This window comes from Triticum aestivum, chromosome 5D (assembly GCF_018294505.1).
Source record: "Triticum aestivum cultivar Chinese Spring chromosome 5D, IWGSC CS RefSeq v2.1, whole genome shotgun sequence".
Taxonomy (NCBI): Eukaryota; Viridiplantae; Streptophyta; class Magnoliopsida; order Poales; family Poaceae; genus Triticum; species Triticum aestivum.
Window position 1 is genome coordinate 393806703 of NC_057808.1, and position 25941 is coordinate 393832643.

Sequence of the window (25941 nt, forward strand, 5' to 3'; positions counted from 1 at the left end):
GGATCTCCCAGGGCCGGCGCCCCCCCAGGGGGCCTATATAAAGGGGGAAGGGAGGGCAGCCGCACCACAGCCCCTGGCGCCTCCCTCTCCCTCCCGTAACACCTCTCCCTCTCGCTGAGCTTGGCGAAGCCCTGCCGAGATCCCCGCTACTTCCACCACCACGCCGTCGTGCTGCTGGATCTCCATCAACCTCTCCTTCCCCCTTGTTGGATCAAGAAGGAGGAGACATCTTCCCCAACCGTATGTGTGTTGACCGCGGAGGTGCCGTCCGTTCGGCGCTCGGTCATCGGTGATTTGGATCACGACGAGTACGACTCCATCAACCCTGTTCACTTGAACGCTTCCGCTCGCGATCTACAAGGGTATGTAGATGCACTCCTCTCTCTCATTGCTAGATGACTCCATAGATTGATCTTGGTGATGCGTAGAAATTTTTTGATTTCTGCTACGATCCCCAACAGTGGTATCAGAGCCAGGCCTATGCGTAGTTTCTATGCACGAGTAGAACACAAACTTGTTGTGGGCGTAGATGTTGTCAATTTTCTTGACACTACTAGTCTTATCTTGTTTCGACGGCATTGTGGGATGAAGCGGCCCGCACCGACCTTACACGTACGCTTACGTGAGACAGGTTCCACCGACTGACATGCACTAGTTGCATAAGGTGGCTAGCGGGTGTTTGTCTCTCCCACTTTAGTCGGAACGGATTCGATGAAAAGGGTCCTTATGAAGGGTAAATAGAAATTGGCATATCACGTTGTGGTTTTACGCAGGTAAGAAACATTCTTGCTAGAAACCTATAGAAGCCACGTAAAAACATGCAACAACAATTAGAGGACGTCTAACTTGTTTTTGCAGCATATGCCTTGTGATGTGATATGGCCAAAAGGATGTGATGAATGAGATATATGTGATGTATGAGATTGATCATGTTCTTGTAATAGGAATCACGACTTGCATGTCGATGAGTATGACAACCGGCAGGAGCCATAGGAGTTGTCTTTATTTTTTGTGTGACCTGCGAGTCATTGAACAACGCCATGTAAATTACTTTACGTTATTGCTAAACACGTTAGCCATAGAAGTAGAAGTAATCATTGGCGTGACAACTTCATGAAGACACGATGATGGAGATCATGATGATGGAGATCATGGTGTCATGCCGGTGACGAAGATGATCATGGCGCCCCGAAGATGGAGATCAAAAGGAGCAAAATGATATTGGCCATATCATGTCACTATTTGATTGCATGTGATGTTTATCATGTTTTACATCTTATTTGCTTAGAACGACGGTAGCTTAAATAAGATGATCCCTCGCAATAATTTCAAGAAAGTGTTCCCCCTAACTGTGCACCGTTGCGAAGGTTCGTTGTTTCGAAGCACCACGTGATGATCGGGTGTGATAGATTCTAACGTTCGAATACAACGGGTGTAAGCCAGATTTACACACGCAATACACTTAGGTTGACTTGACGAGCCTAGCATGTACAGACATGGCCTCGGAACACGGAAGACCAAAAGGTCGAGCATGAGTCGTATAGAAGATACGATCAACATGAAGATGTTCACCGATGTTGACTAGTCCGTCTCACGTGATGATCGGACACGGCCTAGTTGACTCGGATCATGTTTCACTTAGATGACTAGAGGGATGTCTATCTGAGTGGGAGTTCATTGAATAATTTGATTAGATGAACTTAATTATCATGAACTTAGTCTAAAATCTTTACAATATGTCTTGTAGATCAAATGGCCCACGTTGCCCTCAACTTCAACGCTCCTAGAGAAAACCAAGCTGAAAGATGATGGCAGCAACTATACGGATTGGGTCCAGAACCTGAGGATCATCCTCATAGCTACCAAGAAAGATTATGTCCTAGAAGCACCGCTAGGTGAAGCACCAATCCCAGAGAACCAAGACGTTATGAATGCTTGGCAGCAGCGTGCTGATGATTACTCCCTCGTTCAGTGCGGCATGCTTTACAGCTTAGAACCAGGGCTCCAAAAGCGTTTTGAGCAACACGGAGCATATGAGATGTTCGAAGAGCTGAAAATGGTTTTCCAAGCTCATGCCCGGGTCGAGTGATATGAAGTCTCCGACAAGTTCTTCAGTTGTAAGATGGAGGAAAATAGTTCTGTCAGCGAGCACATACTCAAAATGTCTGGGTTACACAACCGCTTGTCTCAGCTGGGAGTTAATCTCCCAGATGACGCGGTCATTGACAGAATCCTTCAGTCGCTTCCACCGAGCTTCAAGAGCTTTGTGATGAACTTCAATATGCAGGGGATGGAAAAGACCATTCCTGAGGTATATTCAATGCTGAAATCAGCGGAGGTGGAGATCAAAAAGGAACATCAAGTGTTGATGGTGAATAAAACCACTAAGTTCAAGAAAGGCAAGGGTAAGAAGAACTTCAAGAAGGACGGCAAGGGAGTTGCCGTGCCCGGTAAGTAAGTTGCCGGGAAGAAGCCAAAGAATGGACCCAAGCCTGAGACTGAGTGCTTTTATTGCAAGGGAAGTGGTCACTGGAAGCGGAACTGCCCAAATACTTAGCGGACAAGAAGGCCGGCAACACCAAAGGTATATGTGATATACATGTAATTGATGTGTACCTTACCAGTACTCGTAGTAGCTCCTGGGTATTTGATACCGGTGCGGTTGCTCATATTTGTAACTCAAAACAGGAGCTGCGGAATAAGCGGAGACTGGCGAAGGACGAGGTGACGATGCGCGTCGGGAATGGTTCCAAGGTCGATGTGATCGCCGTCGGCACGGTACCTCTACATTTACCTATGGGATTAGTTTTAAACCTCAATAATTGTTATTTAGTGCCAACTTTGAGCATGAACATTGTATCTGGATCTCGTTTAATGCGAGATGGCTACTCATTTAAATCCGAGAATAATGGTTGTTCTATTTATATGAGAGATATGTTTTATGGTCATGCCCCACTGGTCAATGGTTTATTCTTAATGAATCTCAAACGTGATGTTACACATATTCATAGTGTGAATACCAAAAGATGTAAAGTTGATAACGATAGTCCCACATACTTGTGGCACTGCCGCCTTGGTCACATTGGTGTCAAGCACATGAAGAAGCTCCATGCTGATGGACTTTTAGAGTCTCTTGATTATGAATCATTTGACACGTGCGAGCCATGCCTCATGGGTAAGATGACCAAGACTCCGTTCTCCGGAACAATGGAGCGAGCAACCAACTTATTAGAAATCATACATACTGATGTGTGCGGTCCAATGAGTGTTGAGGCTCGCGGTGGCTATCGTTATGTTCTCACTCTCACTGATGACTTGAGTAGATATGGGTATGTCTACCTAATGAAACACAAGTCTGAGACCTTTGAAAAGTTCAAGGAATTTCAGAGTAAGGTTGAGAATCAACGTGACAGAAAAATAAAATTCTTATGATCAGATCGTGGAGGGGAATATTTGAGTCACGAATTTGGCACACACTTAAGGAAATGTGGAATAGTTTCACAACTCATGCCGCCTGGAACACCTCAGCGAAATGGTGTGTCCGAACGTCGTAATCGCACTCTATTGGATATGGTGCGATCTATGATGTCTCTTACCGATCTACCACTCTCATTTTGGGGCTATGCTTTAGAGACTGCCGCATTCACTTTAAATAGGGCTCCGTCGAAATCCGTTGAGATGACACCGTATGAATTATGGTTTGGGAAGAAACCTAAGCTGTCGTTTCTAAAAGTTTGGGGATGCGATGCTTATGTCAAGAAACTTCAACCTGAAAAGCTCGAACCCAAGTCGGAAAAATGCGTCTTCATAGGATACCCTAAGGAAACCATTGGGTATACCTTCTACCTCAGATCCGAAGGCAAGATCTTTGTTGCCAAGAACGGATCCTTTCTGGAGAAAGAGTTTCTCTCGAAAGAAGTAAGTGGGAGGAAAGTGGACCTTGATGAAGTACTACCTCTTGAACCGGAAAGTAGCGCAGCTCAGGAAGATGTTCCTGTGATGCCTGCACTGACTAGAGAGGAAGCTAATGATGATGATAAAGGTACTTAGGATCAAGTTACTGCTGAACTTCGTAGGTCCACAAGGACACGTTCCGCGCCAGAGTGGTACGGCAACCCTGTCTTGGAAATCATGTTGTTAGACAACGGTGAACCTTCGAACTATGAAGAAGCGATGGCGGGCCCAGATTCCGACAAATGTCTAGAAGCCATGAAATCCGAGATAGGATCCATGTATGAAAATGAAGTATGGACTTTGACGGACTTGCCCGATGATCGGCGAGCCATAGAAAATAAATGGATCTTTAAGAAGAAGACGGACGCGGATGGTAATGTGACCATCTATAAGGCTCGACTTGTCGCTAAGGGTTATCGACAAGTTCAAGGGGGTGACTACGATGAGACTTTCTCACCCGTAGCGAAGCTGAAGTCCGTCTGAATCATGTTAGCAATTGCCGCATTCTATGATTATGAGATATGGCAAATGGACATCAAAACGACATTCCTTAACGGCTTTCTTAAGGAAGAATTGTATATGATGCAGCCGGAAGGTTTTGTCGATCCTAAGAATGCTAACAAGGTATGCAAGCTCCAGCGCTCCATCTATGGGCTGGTGCAAGCATCTCGAAGTTGGAACATTCGATTTGATGAGATGATCAAAGCGTTTGGGTTTACACAGACTTATGGAGAAGCCTGTGTTTACAAGAAAGTGAGTGGGAGCTCTGTAGCATTTCTCATATTATATGTGGATGACATACTATTGATGGGAAATGATATAGAATTCTTGGAAAGTATAAAGGCCTACTTGAATAAGTGTTTTTCAATGAAGGACTTTGGAGAAGCTGCTTACATATTAGGCATCAAGATCTATAGAGATAGATCAAGACGCCTCATTGGTCTTTCACAAAGTACGTACCTTGACAAGATATTGAAGAAGTTCAATATGGATCAGTCCAAGAAGGGGTTCTTGCATGTATTGCAAGGTGTGCAATTGAGCACGGCTCAATGCCCGACCACGGCAGAAGATAGAGAAAAGATGAGTGTCATCCCCTATGCCTTGGCCATAGGGTCTATTATGTATGCCATGCTGTGTACCAGACCTGATGTAAACCTTGCCGTAAGTTTGGTAGGAAGGTACCAAAGTAATCCCGGCATGGAACACTGGACAGCGGTCAAGAACATCCTGAAGTACCTGAAAAGGACTAAGGATATGTTTCTCGTTTATGGAGGTGACGAAGAGCTCGTCGTAAAGGGTTACGTCGATGCTAGCTTCGACACAGATCTGGATGACTCTAAGTCACAAACCGGATACGTGTATATTTTGAATGGTGGGGCAGTAAGCTGGTGCAGTTGCAAGCAAAGCGTCGTGGCGGGATCTACATGTGAAGCGGAGTACATGGCGGCCTCAGAGGCAGCACAAGAAGCAATCTGGGTGAAGGAGTTCATTACCGACCTAGGAGTTATTCCCAATGCGTCGGGCCCGATGACTCTCTTCTGTGACAACACTAGAGCTATTGCCCTTGCTAAGGAGCCCAGGTTTCACAGGAAGACCAGGCATATCAAGCGTCGCTTCAACTCCATTCATGAAAGTGTTCAAAATGGAGACATAGATATTTGTAAAGTACATACGGACCTGAATGTAGCAGATCCGTTGACTAAACCTCTCCCTAGAGCAAAACATGATCAACACCAGAACTCTATGGGTGTTCGATTCATTACAATGTAACTAGATTATTGACTCTAGTGCAAGTGGGAGATTGTTGGAAATATGCCCTAGAGGCAATAATAAAATGGTTATCATTATATTTCCTTGTTCATGATAATTGTCTATTGTTCATGCTATAATTGTGTTATCCGGAAATCGTAATACATGTGTGAATACATAGACCACAACATGTCCCTAGTGAGCCTCTAGTTGACTAGCTCCTTGATCAACAGATAGTCATGGTTTCCTGACTATGGACATTGGATGTCATTGATAACGGGATCACATCATTAGGAGAATGATGTGATGGACAAGACCCAATCCTAAGCATAGCACAAAAGATCGTGTAGTTCGTTTGCTAGAGCTTTTCCAAACGTCAAGTATCATTTCCTTAGACCATGAGATTGTGCAACTCCCGGATACCGTAGGAGTGCTTTGGGTGTGCCAAACGTCACAACGTAACTGGGTGACTATAAAGGTGCACTACGGGTATCTCCGAAAGTGTCTGTTGGGTTGGCACGAATCGAGACTGGGATTTGTCACTCCGTATGACGGAGAGGTATCTCTGGGCCCACTCGGTAATGCATCATCATAATGAGCTCAATGTGACCAAGTGTTTGGTCACGAGATCATGCATTACGGTACGAGTAAAGTGACTTGCCGGTAACGAGATTGAACAAGGTATTGGGATACCGACGATCGAATCTCGGGCAAGTAACGTACCGATTGACAAAGGGAATTGTATACGGGATTGATTGAATCCTCGACATCGTGGTTCATCCAATGAGATCATCGTGGAACATGTGGGAGCCAACATGGGTATCCAGATTCCGCTGTTGGTTATTGACCGGAGAGTCGTCTCGGTCATGTCTGCATGTCTCCCGAACCCGTAGGGTCTACACACTTAAGGTTCGGTGACGCTAGGGTTGTAGAGATATTAGTATGCGGAAATCCGAAAGTTGTTCGGAGTCCCGGATGAGATCCAGGATGTCATGAGGAGTTCCGGAATGGTCCGGAGGTTAAGAATTATATGTAGGAAGTCAGGTTTTGGCCACCGGGAAAGTTTCGGGGGTCACCGGTATTGTACCGGGACCACCGGAAGGGTCCCGGGGGTCCATCGGGTGGGGCCACCTATCCCGGAGGGCCCCATGGGCTGAAGTGGGGAAGGGAACCAGCCCCTAGTGGGCTGGTGCGCCCCCCTTGGGCCTCCCCTGCGCCTAGGGTTGGAAACCCTGGGGGTGGGGGGGCGCCCCACTTGGCTTGGGGGGCAAGCCACCCCCTTGGCCGGCGCCCCCCTTGGAGATGGGATCTCCCAGGGCCGGCGCCCCCCCAGGGGGCCTATATAAAGGGGGGGAGGGAGGGCAGCCGCACCACAGCCCCTGGCGCCTCCCTCTCCCTCCCGTAACACCTCTCCCTCTCGCTGAGCTTGGCGAAGCCCTGCCGAGATCCCCGCTACTTCCACCACCACGCCGTCGTGCTGCTGGATCTCCATCAACCTCTCCTTCCCCCTTGCTGGATCAAGAAGGAGGAGATGTCTTCCCCAACCGTACGTGTGTTGAACGCGGAGGTGCCGTCCGTTCGGCGCTCGGTCATCGGTGATTTGGATCACGACGAGTACGACTCCATCAACCCTGTTCACTTGAACGCTTCCGCTCGTGATCTACAAGGGTATGTAGATGCACTCCTCTCTCTCGTTACTAGATGACTCCATAGATTGATCTTGGTGATGCGTAGAATTTTTTTGATTTCTGCTACGATCCCCAACAAAGCGGAGTACATAGCTGCTTCGGAAGCAGCAAATGAAGGAGTTCATATCCGATCTAGGTGTCATACCTAGTGCATCGGGTCCAATGAAAATCTTTTGTGACAATACTGGTGCAATTGCCTTGGCGAAGGAATCCAGATTTCACAAGAGAACCAAGCACATCAAGAGACGCTTCAATTCCATCCGGGATTTAGTCCAGGTGGGAGACATAGAAATTTGCAAGATACATAAGGATCTGAATGTTGCAGACCCGTTGACTAAGCCTCTTCCACGAGCAAAACATGATCAACACCAAGGCTCCATGGGTGTTAGAATCATTACTGTGTAATCTAGATTATTGACTCTAGTGCAAGTGGGAGACTGAAGGAAATATGCCCTAGAGGCAATAATAAAGTTATTATTTATTTCCTTATATCATGATAAATGTTTATTATTCATGCTAGAATTGTATTAACTGGAAACATATTACTTGTGTGAATACATAGACAAACAGAGTGTCACTAGCATGCCTCTACCTGACTAGCTCGTCGATCAAAGATGGTTATGTTTCCTAGCCATTGACATGAGTTGTCATTTGATTAATGGGATCACATCATTAGGAGAATGATGTGATTGACTTGACCCATTTCGTTAGCCTAGCACTCGATCGTTTAGTATGTTGCTATTGCTTTCTTCATGACTTATACATGTTCCTATGACTATGAGATTATGCAACTCCCATTTACCAGAGGAACACTTTGTGTGCTACCAAACGTCACAACGTAACTGGGTGATTATAAAGGTGCTCTACAGGTGTCTCCGAAGGTACTTGTTGGGTTGGCGTATTTCGAGATTAGGATTTGTCACTCTGATTGTCGGAGAGGTATCTCTGGGCCCACTCAGTAATGCACATCACTTAAGCCTTGCAAGCATTGCAACTAATGAGTTAATTGCGGGATGATGTATTACGGAACGAGTAAAGAGACTTGCCGGTAACGAGATTGAACTAGGTATTGAGATACCGACGATCGAATCCCGGGCAAGTAACATACCGATGACAAAGGGAACAACGTATGTTGTTATGCGGCCTGACCGATAAAGATCTTCGTAGAATATGTGGGAGCCAATATGTGTTAGAAATATGCCCTAGAGGCAATAATAAATTGGTTATTATTATATTTCCTTGTTCATGATAATCGTTTATTATCCATGCTAAAATTGTATTGATAGGAAACTCAGATACATGTGTGGATACATAGACAACACCATGTCCCTAGTAAGCCTCTAGTTGACTAGCTCGTTGATCAATAGATGGTTACGGTTTCCTGACCATGGACATTGGATGTCGTTGATAACGGGATCACATCATTAGGAGAATGATGTGATGGACAAGACCCAATCCTAAGCCTAGCACAAGATCGTGTAGTTCGTTTGCTAAGAGCTTTTCTAATGTCAAGTATCATTTCCTTAGACCATGAGATTGTGCAACTCCCGGATACCGTAGGAATGCTTTGGGTGTACCAAACGTCACAACGTAACTGGGTGGCTATAAAGGTGCACTACAGGTATCTCCGAAAGTGTCTGTTGGATTGGCACGAATCGAGACTGGGATTTGTCACTCCGTGTAAACGGAGAGGTATCTCTGGGCCCACTCGGTAGGACATCATCATAATGTGCACAATGTGACCAAGGAGTTGATCACGGGATGATGTGAGTTACGGAACGAGTAAAGAGACTTGCCGGTAACGAGATTGAACAAGGTATCGGGATACCGACGATCGAATCTCGGGCAAGTAACATACCGATGGACAAAGGGAATTGCATACGGGATTGATTGAATCCCCGACATCGTGGTTCATCCGATGAGATCATCGTGGAACATGTGGGAGCCAACATGGGTATCCAGATCCCGCTGTTGGTTATTGACCGGAGAACGTCTCGGTCATGTCTGCATGGTTCTCGAACCCGTAGGGTCTACACGCTTAAGGTTCGATGACGCTAGGGTTATAGGGAAAGTATGTACGTGGTTACCGAATGTTGTTCGGAGTCCCGGATGAGATCCCGGACGTCACGAGGAGTTCCGGAATGGTCCGGAGGTAAAGATTTATATATGGGAAGTCCTGTTTTGGTCACCGGAAAAGTTTCGGGTGAAATCGGTAATGTACCGGGACCACCGGGAGGGTCCCGGGGGTCCACCAAGTGGGGCCACCAGCCCCAGAAGGCTGCGTGGGCCAAGTGTGGGAGGGGACCAGCCCCAGGTGGGCTGGTGCGCCCCCCCCACCAAGGCCCAAGGCGCATGGGAGAGTGGGAGGGGGCAAACCCTAGGTCCAGATGGGCCTTAGGGCCCATCTAGTGGGGCGCCTCCCCCTCTCCTCCCCTTGGCCGCCCCCCTTGATGGGATCTAGGGCTGGCCGCCTCCTCTTGGGGGTGGAAACCCTAAGGGGGGCGCAGCCCCTTCCCCCCTATATATACTTGAGGTTTGGGCTGCCATACACACACGAGAAAGTCTCCTTTTGGTGCTGCCCTACCCCTCTCCCTCCTCCTCCTCTCCCGCGGTGCTTGGCGAAGCCCTGCGGGATTGCCACGCTCCTCCATCACCACCACGCTGTCGTGCTGCTGCTGGATGGAGTCTTCCCAACCTCTCCCTCTCTCCTTGCTGGATCAAGGCGTGGGAGACGTCACCGGGCTGCACGTGTGTTGAACGTGGAGGCACCGTACTTTCGGTGCTTAGATCGGAATCAACCGCGATCTGAATCGCTACGAGTACGACTCCCTCATCCGCGTTCTTGCAACGCTTCCGCATCGCGATCTACAAGGGTATGTAGATTCACTCCCCTTCCCCTCGTTGCTAGATTACTCCATAGATTGATCTTGGTGATGCGTAGAAAATTTTGAATTTCTGCTACGTTCCCCAACAGTGGCATCATGAGCTAGGTCTATGCGTAGTTTCTATGCACGAGTAGAACACAAAGTAGTTGTGGGCGTCGATGTTGTCAATTCTTCTTGCCGCTACTAGTCTTATCTTGTTTCGGCGGCATTGTGGGATGAAGCGGCCCGGACCGACCTTACACGTACGCTTACGTGAGACAGGTTCCACCGACTGACATGCACTAGTTGCATAAGGTGGCTAGCGGGTGTCTGTCTCTCCCACTTTAGTCGGAACGGATTCGATAAAAAGGGTCCTTATGAAGGGTAAATAGAAATTGGCATATCACGTTGTGGTCTTACGTAGGTAAGAAACGTTCTTGCTAGAAACCTATACAAACCACGTAAAAACTTGCAACAACAATTAGAGGACGTCTAACTTGTTTTTGCAGCAAGTGCTATGTGATGTGATATGGCCAGAAGATATGATGAATGATATATGTGATGTATGAGATTGATCATAGTCTTGTAATAAGAATCACGACTTGCATGTCGATGAGAATGACAACCGGCAGGAGCCATAGGAGTTGTCTTTATTATTTTGTATGACCTGCGTGTCATTGAATAACGCCATGTAAATTACTTTACTTTATTGCTAAACGCGTTAGCCATAGAAGTAGAAGTAACCGTTGGCGTGACAACTTCAAGAAGACACAATGATGGAGATCATGATGATGGAGATCATGGTGTCATGCCGGTGACAAAGATGATCATGGTGCCCCGAAGATGGAGATCAAAGGAGCAAAATGATATTGGCCATATCATGTCACTATTTGATTGCATGTGATGTTTATCATGTTATGCATCTTATTTGCTTAGAACGACGGTAGTAAGTAAGATGATCCCTCACTAAAATTTCAAGAAAGTGTTCATCCTAACTGTGCACCGTTGCGAAGGTTCGTCGTTTCGAAGCACCACGTGATGATCGGGTGTGATAGATTCTTACGTTCGAATACAACGGGTGTTGACGAGCCTAGCATGTACAGACATGGCCTCGGCACACACGCAATACACTTAGGTTGACTTGACGAGCCTAGCATGTACAGACATGGCCTCGGAACACAAGAGACCGAAAGGTCGAACATGAGTCGTATAGCAGATACGATCAACATGGAGATGTTCACCGATGATGACTAGTCCGTCTCACGTGATGATCGGACACGGCCTAGTTTGACTCGGATCATGTATCACTTAGATGACTAGAGGGATGTCTATCTGAGTGGGAGTTCATTAAATAATCAGATGAACTTCATTATCATGAACATAGTCAAAAGGTCTTTGCAAATTATGTCATAGCTTACGCTTTAGCTCTACTGTTTAAGATATGTTCCTAGAGAAAATTTAGTTGAAAGTTGGTAGTAGCAATTATGCGGACTGGGTCCGTAAACTGAGGATTGTCCTCATTGCTGCACAGAAGGCTTATGTCCTTAATGCACCGCTCGGTGTGCTGAACCTCAGCGTCGTCTGTAGATGTTGCGAAACATCTGACATACACGTTTTGATGACTATGTGATAGTTCAGTGCGTAATGCTAACGGTTTAGAATTGTGGCACCAAAGACGTTTTGAAACGTCGCAGAACATATGAGATGTTTCAAAGACTGAAATTGGGATTTCAGACTAGTGCCCACATCAAGAGGTATGAGACCTCTGACAAGTTTCTTAAGCCTGCAAACTAAGGGAGAAGAACTCAATCGTTGAGCATGTGCTCAGATTGTCTGAGTACCACAATCACTTGAATCGAGTGGGAGTTAATCTTCCAGATGAGATAGTGATGGTTCTCCATAGTCACTGCCACCAAGCTATTAGAGCTTCGTGATGAACTATAACATATCAGGGATAGATATGATGATCCTTGAGCTATTCGCAATGTTTGACACCGCGAAAGTAGAAATCAAATAGGAGCATCAATTGTTGATGGTTAGTAAAACCACTAGTTTCAAGAAGGGCAAGGGAAGAAGGGATACTTCATGAAACAGCAAATCATTTGCTGCTCTAGCAAAGATGTTGGAAATATGCCCTAGAGGCAATAATAAATTGGTTATTATTATATTTCCTTGTTCATGATAATCGTTTATTATCCATGCTAAAATTGTATTGATAGGAAACTCAGATACATGTGTGGATACATAGACAACACCATGTCCCTAGTAAGCCTCTAGTTGACTAGCTCGTTGATCAATAGATGGTTACGGTTTCCTGACCATGGACATTGGATGTCGTTGATAACGGGATCACATCATTAGGAGAATGATGTGATGGACAAGACCCAATCCTAAGCCTAGCACAAGATCGTGTAGTTCGTTTGCTAAGAGCTTTTCTAATGTCAAGTATCATTTCCTTAGACCATGAGATTGTGCAACTCCCGGATACCGTAGGAATGCTTTGGGTGTACCAAACGTCACAACGTAACTGGGTGGCTATAAAGGTGCACTGCAGGTATCTCCGAACGTGTCTGTTGGGTTGGCACGAATCGAGACTGGGATTTGTCACTCCGTGTAAACGGAGAGGTATCTCTGGGCCCACTCGGTAGGACATCATCATAATGTGCACAATGTGACCAAGGAGTTGATCACGGGATGATGTGTTACGGAACGAGTAAAGAGACTTGCCGGTAACGAGATTGAACAAGGTATCGGGATACCGATGATCGAATCTCGGGCAAGTACTATACCGGTAGACAAAGGGAATTGTATACGGGATTGATTGAATCCTTGACATCGTGGTTCATCCGATGAGATCATTGTGGAACATGTGGGAGCCAACATGGGTATCCAGATCCCGCTGTTGGTTATTGGCCGGAGATATGTCTCGGTCATGACTGCATGGTTCCCGAGCCCGTAGGGTCTACACACTTAAGGTTCGATGACGCTAGGGTTATAGGGAAAGTATGTACGCGGTTGCCGAATGTTGTTCGGAGTCCCGGATGAGATCCCGGACGTCACGAGGAGTTCTGGAATGGTCCGGAGGTAAATATTTGTATATGGGAAGTCATCATACGGTCACCGGAATAATTCGGGAGTTGCCGGTATTGTACCGGGACCACCGAAGGGGTTCCGGGGGTCCACCGGGAGGGTCCACCTGCCCTGGAGGGCCCTATGGGCTATATGTGGAGAGGGACCAGCCCCTTAGTGGGCTGGGCGCCTTCCCCCCCAGGGCCCATGCGGCTAGGGGTTTGGGGGAACCCTAAGGGGAGGCGCCCCCCTTGCCTTGGGGGGCAAGGAAACCCCCCTGGCCGCCGCCCCCTCCTCAGATTGGATCTGAGGGGGCCGGCCCCCCTCTCCCTTGCCCCTATATATATGTGGGGGGTGGGAGGGCAGCCGCACCCAAGTTCTGGCGCAGCCCTTCCCCTCTTCCATGTCCTCCTCCTCTCCCGCGGTGCTTGGCGAAGCCCTGCAAGATTGCCACGCTCCTCCATCACCACCACGCCGCCGTGCTGCTGCTGGACGGAGTCTTCCCCAACCTCTCCCTCTCTCCTTGCTGGATCAAGGCGTGGGAGACGTCACCGGGCTGCACGTGTGTTGAACGTGGAGGCGCCGTGGTTCGGCGCTTAGATCGGAATCAACCGCGATCTGAATCGCTACGAGTACGACTCCTTCATCCGCGTTCTTGCAACGCTTCCGCTTAGCGATCTACAAGGGTATGTAGATGCACTCCCCTTCCCCTCGGTGCTAGATTACTCCATAGATTGATCTTGGTGATGCGTAGAAAATTTTGAGTTCCTGCTACGTTCCCCAACAGTGGCATCATGAGCTAGATCTATGCGTAGTTTCTATGCACGAGTAGAACACAAAGTAGTTGTGGGCATCGATTTTGTCAATTTACCTGCCGTTACTAGTCTTATCTTGATTCGGCGGCATCGTGGGATGAAGCGGCCCGGACCGACCTTACACGTACACTTACGTGAGACAGGTTCCACTGACTGACATGCACTAGTTGCATAAGGTGGCTAGCGGGTGTCTGTCTCTCCCACTTTAGTCGGATCGGATTCGATGAAAAGGGTCCTTATGAAGGGTAAATAGAAATTGGCATATCACGTTGTGGCTTTTGCGTAGGTAAGAAACGTTCTTGCTAGAATCCCATAGCAGCCACGTAAAACATGCAACAACAATTAGAGGACGTCTAACTTGTTTTTGCAGGGTATGCTATGTGATGTGATATGGCCAAAAGGATGTGATGAATGATATATGTGATGTATGAGATTGATCATGTTCTTGTAATAGGAATCACGACTTGCATGTCGATGAGTATGACAACCGGCAGGAGCCATAGGAGTTGTCTTAATTTATTGTATGACCTGCGTGTCAATGAAAACGCCATGTAATTAGTTTACTTTATTGTTAACCGTTAGCCATAGTAGTAGAAGTAATAGTTGGCGAGAAAACTTCATGAAGACGCGATGATGGAGATCATGATGATGGAGATCATGGTGTCATGCCGGTGACGAAGGTGATCATGCCGCGCCTCGAAGATGGAGATCAAAGGCGCAAGATGATATTGGCCATATCACGTCACTTTATGATTTGCATGTGATGTTTGTCATGTTTACATCTTATTTGCTTAGAACGACGGTAGCATAAATAAGATGATCCCTCACTAAAATTTCAAGAGACGTGTTCCCCCTAACTGTGCACCGTTGTGAAGGTTCATTGTTTCGAAGCACCACGTGATGATCGGGTGTGATAGATTCTAACGTTCGAATACAACGGGTGTTGACGAGCCTAGCATGTACAGACATGGCCTCGGAACACATGCGAAACACTTAGGTTGACTTGACGAGCCTAGCATGTACAGACATGGCCTCGGAACACAAGAGATCGAAAGGTCGAACATGAGTCGTATAGTAGATGCGATCAACATGGAGATGTTCACCGATGATGACTAGTCCGTCTCACGTGATGATCGGACACGGCCTAGTTTGACTCGGATCATGTATCACTTAGATGACTAGAGGGATGTCTATCTGAGTGGGAGTTCATCAAATAATCAGATGAACTTAATTATCATGAACATAGTCAACAGGTCTTTGCAAATTATGTCATAGCTTACGCTTTAGTTCTACTGTTTAAGATATGTTCCTAGAGAAAATTTAGTTGAAAATTGATAGTAGCAACTATGCGGACTGGGTCCGTAAACTGAGGATTGTCCTCATTGCTGCATAGAGGGCTTATGTCCTTAATGCACCGCTCGGTGTGCTGAACCTCAGCGTCGTCTGTAGATGTTGCGAAACATCTGGCATACACGTTTTGATGACTACGTGATAGTTCAGTGCGTAATGCTAACTGTTTAGAATTGTGGCACCAAAGACGTTTTGAAACGTCACAGAACATATGAGATGTTCCGAAGACTGAAATTGGGATTTCAGACTAATGCCCACGTCAAGAGGTATGAGACCTCTGACAAGTTTCTTAAGCCTGCAAACTAAGGGAGAAAAGCTCAATCGTTGAGCATGTGCTCAGATTGTCTGAGTACTACAATCACTTGAATCGAGTGGGAGTTAATCTTCCAGATGAGATAGTGATGGTTCTCCATAGTCACTGCCACCAAGCTATTAGAGCTTCGTGATGAACTATAACATATCAGGGATAGACATGATGATCCTTGAGCAACTCGCGATGTTTGACACTGCGAAAGTAGAAATCAAGAAGGAGCATCAATTGTTGATGGTTAGTAAAACCACTAGTTTCTAGAAGGGCAAGGGCAAAAGGGATGCTTCATGAAACAGCAAATCATTTGCTGCTCTAGTGAAGAATCCCAAGGTTGAACCCAAACCCGAGACTAAGTGCTTCTGTAATGAGGGGAACGGTCACTGAAGCAGAACTACCCTAGATACTTGGTAGATGAGAAGGCGGGCAAGGTCGACAGAAGTATATTGGATATACATTATATGAATGTGTACTTTACTAGTACTCCTAGCAGCACCAGGGTATTAGATACCGGTTCGGTTGCTAAGTGTTAGTAACTCGAAATAAAAGCTGCGGAATAAACGGAGACTAGCTAAAGGTGAGATGACGATATGTGTTGGAAGTGTTTCCAAGGTTGATGCGATCAAAGCATCGCATGCCCCCTCTACCATCGAGATTGGTGTTAAACCTAAATAATTGTTATTTGGTGTTTGCGTTGAGCATAAACATGATTGGATTATGTTTATCGCAATACGGTTATTCATTTAAGGAGAATAATGGTTACTCTGTTTATTTGAATAATACCTTCAATGGTCTTGCACCTAAAATGAATCTCGATCGCAGTGATACACATGTTCGTGCCAAAAGATATAAAATAGTAATGATAGTACCACATACTTGTGGCACTGCCATTTGAGTCATATTGGTATAGAACGCATGAAGAAGCTCCATGTAGATGGATCTTTGGACTCACTCATTTTTTGAAAAGATTGAGACATGCGAACCATGTCTATTGGTATATATGCATGAAGAAACTCCATGCAGATGGATCATTTGGACTCACTTGATTTTGAATCACTTGAGACATGCAAATCATACCACATGGGCAAGATGACTGAAAGGCCTCGTTCTCAGTAAGATGGAACAAGAGAGCAACTTGTTGGAAGTAATACATTTGATGTGTGCAGTCCAATGAGTGCTGAGGCACGCAGTGGATATCGATATGTTCTTACTTCACAGATGATTTGAGTAGATGCTGAGAATATTTACTTGATGAAACACAAGTCTGAATTATTGAAAGGTTCAAGTAATTTTAGAGTGAAGTTGAAGATCGTCGTGACAAGAGGATAAAATGTCTATGATATGATCATAGAGATATCTGAGTTACGAGTTTGGCACACAATTAAGACATTGTGGAAAGTGTTTCACAATTAATACCGACTGGAACACCACAATGTGATGGTGTGTCCGAACATCATAACTGCACCCTATTGGATATGGTGCATACCATGATGTCTCTTTACCACTATCGTTTATGGGTTAGGCATTAGAGACAACCGCATTCACTTTAAATAGGGCACCACGCAATTCCGTTGAGACGACACCGTTTAGAGAAACCTAAGTTGTCGTTTCTTAAAAGTTTGGGGCTGCGATGCTTATGTGAAAAAGTTTCAGGCTGATAAGCTCGAACCCAAAGCGGATAAATGCATCTTCATAGAATACCCAAAACAGTTGGGTATACCTCCTATTTCAGATCTGGAAGCAAAAGTGATTGTTTCTAGAAACGGGTCCTTTCTCGAGGAAAAGTTTCTCTCGAAAGAATTGAGTGGGAGGATGGTGGAGACTTGATGAGGTTATTGAACCATGACTTCAACTAGTGTGTAGCAGGGCACAGGAAGGTGTTCCTGTGGCACCTACACCAATTGAAGTGGAAGCTTATGATAGTGATCATGAAACTTCGGATCAAGTCACTACCAAACCTTGTAGGTCGATAAGGATGCGTACTACTTCAGAGTGGTACGTAATCCTGTCTTGGAAGTCATGTTGCTAGACAACAATGAACCTACGAGCTATGGAGAAGCGATGGTGGGCCCGGATTCCGACGAATGGCTCGAGGCCATGAAATACGAGAGAGGATCCATGTGTAAAAGCAAAGTATAGACTTTGGAAGAAATACTTGATAGTCGTAAGGCTGTTGGGTGCAGATGGATTTTAAAAGGAAGACAGACAATGATGGTAAGTGTCACCATTAAGAAAGCTCGGCTTGTCGTTAAGATGTTTTCCGACAAGTTCAAGGAGTTGACTACGATGAGACTTTCTCACTCGTAGCGATGCTAAGAGTCTGTTGGAATTATATTAGCAATTACTGCATTATTTATGAAATCTTGTAGATAGGATGTCAAAACATTGTTTCCTCGACGATTTTCTTGAGGAAAGGTTGTATGTGATACAACCAGAAGGTTTTGTCAATCCTGAAAGATGCTAACAAGTATGCAAAGCTCCAGCAATCCTTCTAAGGACTGGAGTAAGCATCTCGGAGTTGGAATGTATGCTTTGATGAGATGATCAAAGATTTTGGGTTATACAAAGTTTATGAGAAACTTGTATTTCCAAAGAAGTGAGTGGGAGCACTATAGAATTTTTGATGAGTATATGTTGTTAACATATTGTTGATCAGAAATGATGTAGAATTTCTGGAAAGCATACAGGGTTATTTGAAAAGTGTTTTTCAATGGAAAACCTGGATTAAGCTACTTGAACATTGAGCATCAAGATCTATAAGGATAGATCAAAAACCGCTTAATAGTACTTTCAAATGAATAAATACCGTGACAAGATTTTGAAGGAGTTCAAAATAGACCAGCAAAGAAGGAGTTCTTGGCTGTGTTGCAAGGTGTGAGTATTGAGTAAGACTCAAGACCTAACCGCAGCAGAAGAGAGAGAAATGACGAAGGTCGTCCCCTATGCTTTAGACGTAGGCTCTACAGTATGCTATGCTGTGTACTGCACATGAAGTGTGCCTTGCCATGAGTTAGTCAAGGGGTACAATAGTGATCCGGGAATGGATCACATGACAGCGGTCGAACTTATCCTTAGTATCTAGTGGACTAAGGAAATTATCTCGATTATGGAGGTGGAAAAGGAGTTCGTCGTAAAGGGTTACGTCAATGCAAACTTTGACACTAATCCGGATGACTCTGAGTAGTAAACCGGATTCATATAGTAGAGCAGTTATTTGGAATAGCTCCAAGTAGCGCGTGGTAGCTGCATCTGCAAGATGACATAGATATTCGTAAAGCACACACGGATCTGAAAGGTTCAGACCCGTTGACTAATAACCTCTCTCACAAGCGAGATATGAACAAACCCCATGGGTATTGGATTCATTACAATCACATGGTGATGTGAACTAGATTATTGACTCTGGTAAACTCTTGGGTATTAATCACATGGCGATGTGAACTAGATTATTGACTCTAGTACAAGTGGGAGACTGTTAGAAATATGCCCTAGAGGCAATAATAAATTGGTTATTATTATATTTCCTTGTTCATGATAATCGTTTATTATCCATGCTAAAATTGTATTGATAGGAAACTCAGATACATGTGTGGATACATAGACAACACCATGTCCCTAGTAAGCCTCTAGTTGACTAGCTCGTTGATCAATAGATGGTTACGGTTTCCTGACCATGGACATTGGATGTCGTTGATAACGGGATCACATCATTAGGAGAATGATGTGATGGACAAGACTCAATCCTAAGCCTAGCACAAGATCGTGTAGTTCGTTTGCTAAGAGCTTTTCTAATGTCAAATATCATTTCCTTAGACCATGAGATTGTGCAACTCCCGGATACCGTAGGAATGCTTTGGGTGTACCAAATGTCACAACGTAACTGGGTGGCTATAAAGGTGCACTACAGGTATCTCCGAAAGTGTTTGATGGGTTGGCACGAATCGAGATTGGGATTTGTCACTCCGTGTAAACGGAGAGGTATCTCTGGGCCCACTCGGTAGGACATCATCATAATGTGCACAATGTGACCAAGGAGTTGATCACGGGATGATGTGTTACGGAACGAGTAAAGAGACTTGCCGGTAACGAGATTGAACAAGGTATCGGGATATCGACGATCGAATCTCGGGCAAGTGACATACCGATTGACAAAGGGAATTGTATACGGGATTGATTGAATCCCCGACATCATGGTTCATCCGATGAGATCATCGTGGAACATGTGGGAGCCAACATGGGTATCCAGATCCCGCTGTTGGTTATTGGCCGGAGAATGTCTCGGTCATGTCTGCATGGTTCCCGAACCCGTAGGGTCTACACACTTAAGGTTCGATGACTCTAGGGTTATAGGGAATAGATATACGTGGTTACCGAATGTTGTTCGGAGTCCCGGATGAGATCCCGGACGTCACGAGGAGTTCCGGAGGTAAATATTTGTATATGGGAAGTCATCATACGGTCACCGGAATAATTCGGGAGTTGCTGGTATTGTACCGGGACCACCGAAGGGGTTCCGGGGGTCCACCGGGAGGGTCCACCTGCCCCGGAGGGCCCTATGGGCTGTATATGGAGAGGGACCAGCCCCTTAGTGGGCTGGGCGCCATCCCTCCCAGGGCCCATGCGCCTAGGGGTTTGGGGGAACCCTAAGGGGAGGCGCCCCCCTTGCCTTGGGGGGCAAGGAAACCCCCCTGGCCGTCGCCCCCTCCTCAGATTGGATCTGAGGGGGCCGGCCCCCCTCTCCCTTGCCCCTATATATATGTGGGGGGTGGGAGGGTAGCCGCACCCAAGTTCTGGCGCAGCCCTTCCCCTCTTCCATGTCCTCCTCCTCTCCCACGGTGCTTGGCGAAGCCCTGCAGGATTGCCACGCTCCTCCATCACCACCACGCCGTCGTGCTGCCGCTGGACAGAGTCTTCCCCAACCTCTCCCTCTCTCCTTGCTGGATCAAGGCGTGGGAGACGTCACCGGGCTGCACGTGTGTTGAACGCGGAGGCGCCGTGGTTCAGCGCTTAGATCGGAATCAACCGCGATCTGAATCGCTACGAGTACGACTCCTTCATCCGCGTTCTTGCAACGCTTCCGCTTAGCGATCTACAAGGGTATGTAGATGCACTCCCCTTCCCCTCGGTGCTAGATTACTCCATAGATTGATCTTGGTGATGCGTAGAAAATTTTGAATTTCTGCTAGGTTCCCCAACAATATGAGCATCCAGGTTCCGCTATTGGTTATTGACCGGAGACGTGTCTCGGTCATGTCTACATAGTTCTCGAACCCGTAGGGTCCGCACGCTTAAAGTTTCGATGACGGTTATAATATGAGTTTTGATGTACCGAAGGTTGTTCGGAGTACCGGATGTGATCACGGACATGATGAGGAGTCTTGAATTGGTCGAGACATAAAGATTAATATATTGGAAGCCTATATTTGGATATCGGAAGTGTTCCGGGTGAAATCGGGATTTTACCGGAGTACCGGAGGGGTTACCGGAACCCCCTGGGGATTAATGGGCCATAGTGGGCCTTAGTGGAGAAGAGGAGAGGCGGCCAGGGCAGGGCAGCGCGCCCCTCCCCCCTAGTCCGAATAGGACAAGGAGAGGGGGGCGCCCCCCTTTCCTTCCTCTCCTCCACCTCTTTCCCCCCTTCTCCTATTCCAACAAGGAAGGGAGGGAGTCCTACTCCCGGTGGGAGTAGGACTCCTCCTGGCGCGCCTCCTCCCTGGCCGGCCGCACCTCCCCCCTTGCTCCTTTATATACGGGGGCAGGGGGCACCCCAAAGACAACAATTGATCTTTTGATCTTTTAGCCGTGTGCGGTGCCCCCCTCCACCATCGTCCACCTCGATAATACTGTAGCGGTGCTTAGGCGAAGCCCTGCGTCGGTAGAACATTATCATCGTCACCACGCCATCGTGCTGACGAAACTCTCCCTCAACACTCGGCTGAATCGGAGTTCGAGGGACGTCATCGGGCTGAACGTGTGCTGAACTCGGAGGTGTCGTGCGTTCGGTACTTGATCGGTCAGATCGTGAAGACGTACGACTACATCAACCGCGTTGTGCTAACGCTTCCGCTTTCGGTCTACGAGGGTACGTGGACAACACTCTCCCCTCTCGTTGCTATGCATCACCATGATCTTGCGTGTGCATAGGAATTTTTTTGAAATTACTACGTTCCCCAACAGTATGATCATGAGAACAAGCTAAGGATCAGGGAGAATTTGGTTCTTGCTAAAGAAAATGTTAGGGTTGTGAGAGAGAAGGAAAAGATGGAAAAAGATCTGAGGTTTTTTAAACTAGATTTTGCTAAGATGGTGGCTGACAAGGAGCAGGCAATTACTGAGTTGGGCAATGCAAGACTTGCTCTTTCTGACCTAAAGCAAGAGCTTGAGAAGAAGAAGCTGTCTGATAAATCTAGCACTAGCATTCATCAGGTTGTGAGGGCTAAGGCAGAGAAAGAGAGGGATGAGATGAAGCAACAGATGGACAACATGAAGGAAGAGATGGACAAAGTGGTGTCACAGAGGGATGAGCTGAAGAAGGAGAAGAAGAAACTAGAGTACATGATTGGTGATTTGTTCAGGCACAAGGAGGAGACCAAGAGCAAGATAAGGAGGGTGAAGGAGATCTTAGATGAATTTGAGTAATTCATTGTTGGTGTAATGCTGCCTTAAGTTGGAGCTATTAATTAGTTGTACTGAATTTGGTGGTGTAATGCCAATATCATGTAGTGCACTGAATTTGTATGACTGCTTTTAGTTAACTAAATCTGTATGACTGCTTTTAGTGTTACTAGTTATCTGAATATCTCCAGATAAGTGCAATTTTTACAGTGTCAGTTAACTTAGTTTGTAGTTAACTACAAATTGAGTTATCTGAATCTTCGGTTAACTGAATTTAAATGAGCTATCTTCAGTTAACTACAAATTGAGTTATCTGAATCTTTAGTTAACTGAATTTAAATGAGCTATTTTCAGTTAAGTACAAATTGAGTTATCTGAAGATTCAGTTAACTGAATTTAAATGAGCTATCTTCAGTTAACTAAAAATTGAGTTATCTGAAGATTCAGTTAACTCAATTTAAATGAGCTATCTTCAGTTAACTACAAATTCAGTTATCTGAATCTTCAGTGAACTGAATTTAAATGAGCCATCTTCAGTTAACAACAAAAATTTCAGTTAACTGAATTTAAATGAGTTATATTCAGTTAACAAAAAATTCAGTTATCTAGTTAACAAAAATTCAGTGCACTGAGGTTTTATGAATTTAAATGTTAACTGCCAATTGAATATCTACTACTTGTATAGAGAACTACAGCTGCTATCTAGAGTAGTGCACAGCAACAGCAGCATGGCAAGCACAACAGCAGCAGCAGCATTGCAACCAAGTGAAATGCATGCCAAAGCAGCAGCAGCATGGCCTACAGAACTGTTGCATGCCAAGTGAAAAGTTGTAGCTACAGACCACATTATAAGTGGCACTCTATGGAAACATAGTACAAGATTACAGCAACAATTGCAGCAAAATAGTACCAGATGGCATTGTAACAGAGCATTCTAACAGCAGCATAATTATATAGATAACATTGCAGCAAAGTTCAACCAGATATAGAAGCAGTTCAACCAGATGTGCCTAACCATTCCACATTACAATTAACTTATGTGCTCTGCTTATATAGAGCACACCTAACATAAACTAACCAAAATATCACTAACTTATATGCTGAAATTTTGCTAGTCAGCATACCTAACTACTGCATCATCTTCTTGTTCAGCATGTCCAGCATCCTCAGTTCTTCATGTGCTTCAGGCGCTCCGAGCGGCGCACCTCCCCTGCAAATGGCCTCTTCTTCGTCTTCTCCAGCTCCTGTGCTGCTACCTCCACCTTCTCCTCTTCTGCGTCAGCCACCACCTCCTGCTTGACGATGTCAGGCACATCTAGGAGCACCTCCACGTCAATCGGGAGGTCTCTGTCGCCCTCCCTGGTGTTGTGGACTGGCACGAGCATCTGGATCTCGTCCTCGTCCTCCTCTTCTTCGTCGTCCGACAGGACAACAACTGACACCTCGACATCTTCAGACGAGGCATACGAGTCAGAGGAGTCCGAATCCCCTCTGTAGCCCGAGTCGTTGTCGGAGTCCACCTTGCAGTACTCCGAGTCGGACGACAGAGAGACGTCATCGTCGTCGATGTGGACGAGGGGCGCCGGCGCAGGCAGGGCCAGAACCACATCATGGACGCGATGCATCCTCGACCACACGCGATTCGGATCCGGCTGCGGCTGCGGTGTGGTGGCGGACCTGTACATCCACCAACACGCGCGTTGCCTCAGATCGTCAGAGCGCGTCTCCGCCATTGCGAAACGGAGGATGTTGGCCGGAGGGGTACCTGGGCCGTCCACGAGAGCGCGCATCTTCTCGTCGTCGGTCATCGCATCGATGAGGGCGCGTGCGTGCGACCTCGTCGTCGCCTGCCAGCTCGTCGACCATCCTCTGCCATGCAGGGTGGTTGTCCATGGCGTCGGCAGCGGCGTCGAGATGGCCGGCGAGGGTTTACTTGTGGTGGAGTGGGAGGTGGGGAGCGTAGAGCCCGAAGCGTCGTGAAACGGAAGTGGTGAGTGGGGGCGGTGGGCGGTGGCCGCTTAATACGAGTGGAAGAGCAAACAGCACCGCTCTGATTAGCACTTACAGTCTATATCAGTATAACAAGTGTAGCAATGAGTACCTAGATCACTAGTACTAGCGCACTGGCATGGAGCTCAACCTATCAAACAAAGGGTCCTGGGTTCAATACCTAGGACAAACATTTTTTCTTGAAAATTATTTTTAATTAACAACAGCAGTATTCACTCCAAAACAGATCAGTATTCAGTTAACAACAGCAATATTCACTCCAAAACATTTTAAAGCTTTTTTCAGTTAAAAGCAGCAAAATGAAGTTCAAAGCAGCAAAGTTCAGTTCAGTAAACATCAACAAAGTTCAGTTCAGTTAACATCAACAAAGTTCACTTCAGTTAACACAACAAAATTCAGCAAAATTCAGTGAACAGCAACATTCGGATATGCTGCAACATTCAGATATCTTCCAACATTCACATATCTTCCAACATTCATTTAACACCTAATTATAATATTTAATTACAAAAAGGGCAATGTATGCCATGGTTTGCCATCAAAAAAATAGGCAATGTATGCCACATTTTGCCATAAAAAAAGAGGCAATGTATGCCACAGTTTGACATAACAAAAAAGGCCAGTTTATGAGTTACATAAGTATAGGCCTTATCAAAAATGGTGGCTGAGAACTGCCACTAGATCAGGCAGCAGGAAAATCATCAGGAGGAGCATTGAGGTCAGGAATATGACTGGCAATGTCATCTCCAAACATCAGCCACCATGCCCTCTCACTTGCTTGGCCTCCTCTTCCTCTCCCTGCATCTGAATTTTCTCCTCTCCATACATGCACATTACTACCTCCTCTCCCTCCCCCAGCTCCTGCATTTGCTCCTCTCCCTCTCCCAGCTCCTGCATTTGCGCCTCTCCCTCCCCCAGCTCCTGCATTTGCTCCTCTCCCTCTCCCAGCTCCTGCATTTGCTCCTCTCCCTCTCCCAGCTTTTGGATTTGCTCCTCTCCCTCTCCCAGCTCCTGCATTTGCTCCTCTCCCTCTCCCATCACCTACATTCTCTCCTCTCTCCCTCTCCCAGCACCTGTATTTTCTCCTCTCCCTCTCCCAGCACCTGCATTTGCTCCTCTCCCTCTCCCAACATCTGCATTTGCTCCTCTCCCTCTCCCAACATCTGCACTTGCTCCCTCTCCTGACCTTGCATCTGCACTGGCACCTCTTCCTGGACCCAAGACTCCACTTGCTCCCCTTCCTCTTCTTGCACTTGGATTCCCCTCTTCTCTGCCTCTCCTTTTCTTTCCTCTTCCCATGTCAGCTTCAGTTCTTGCCCTTGTCTACCTAGCAACATTCATTTCTGTAGTGACCCTGGGTTGTGGTATTTCAGCCCCAGCAGCAGCAACAAATGAAGACAACTCAGGCAGTGGGCCATGGACCCTTTGAGGACCTCTTCTTGCTCTTTCCCTGTTGGCCATGTTGAAAACCATACTGGTTGGTGACTCACTAGGATCCAACCTAGGATCTGGCCTATTTG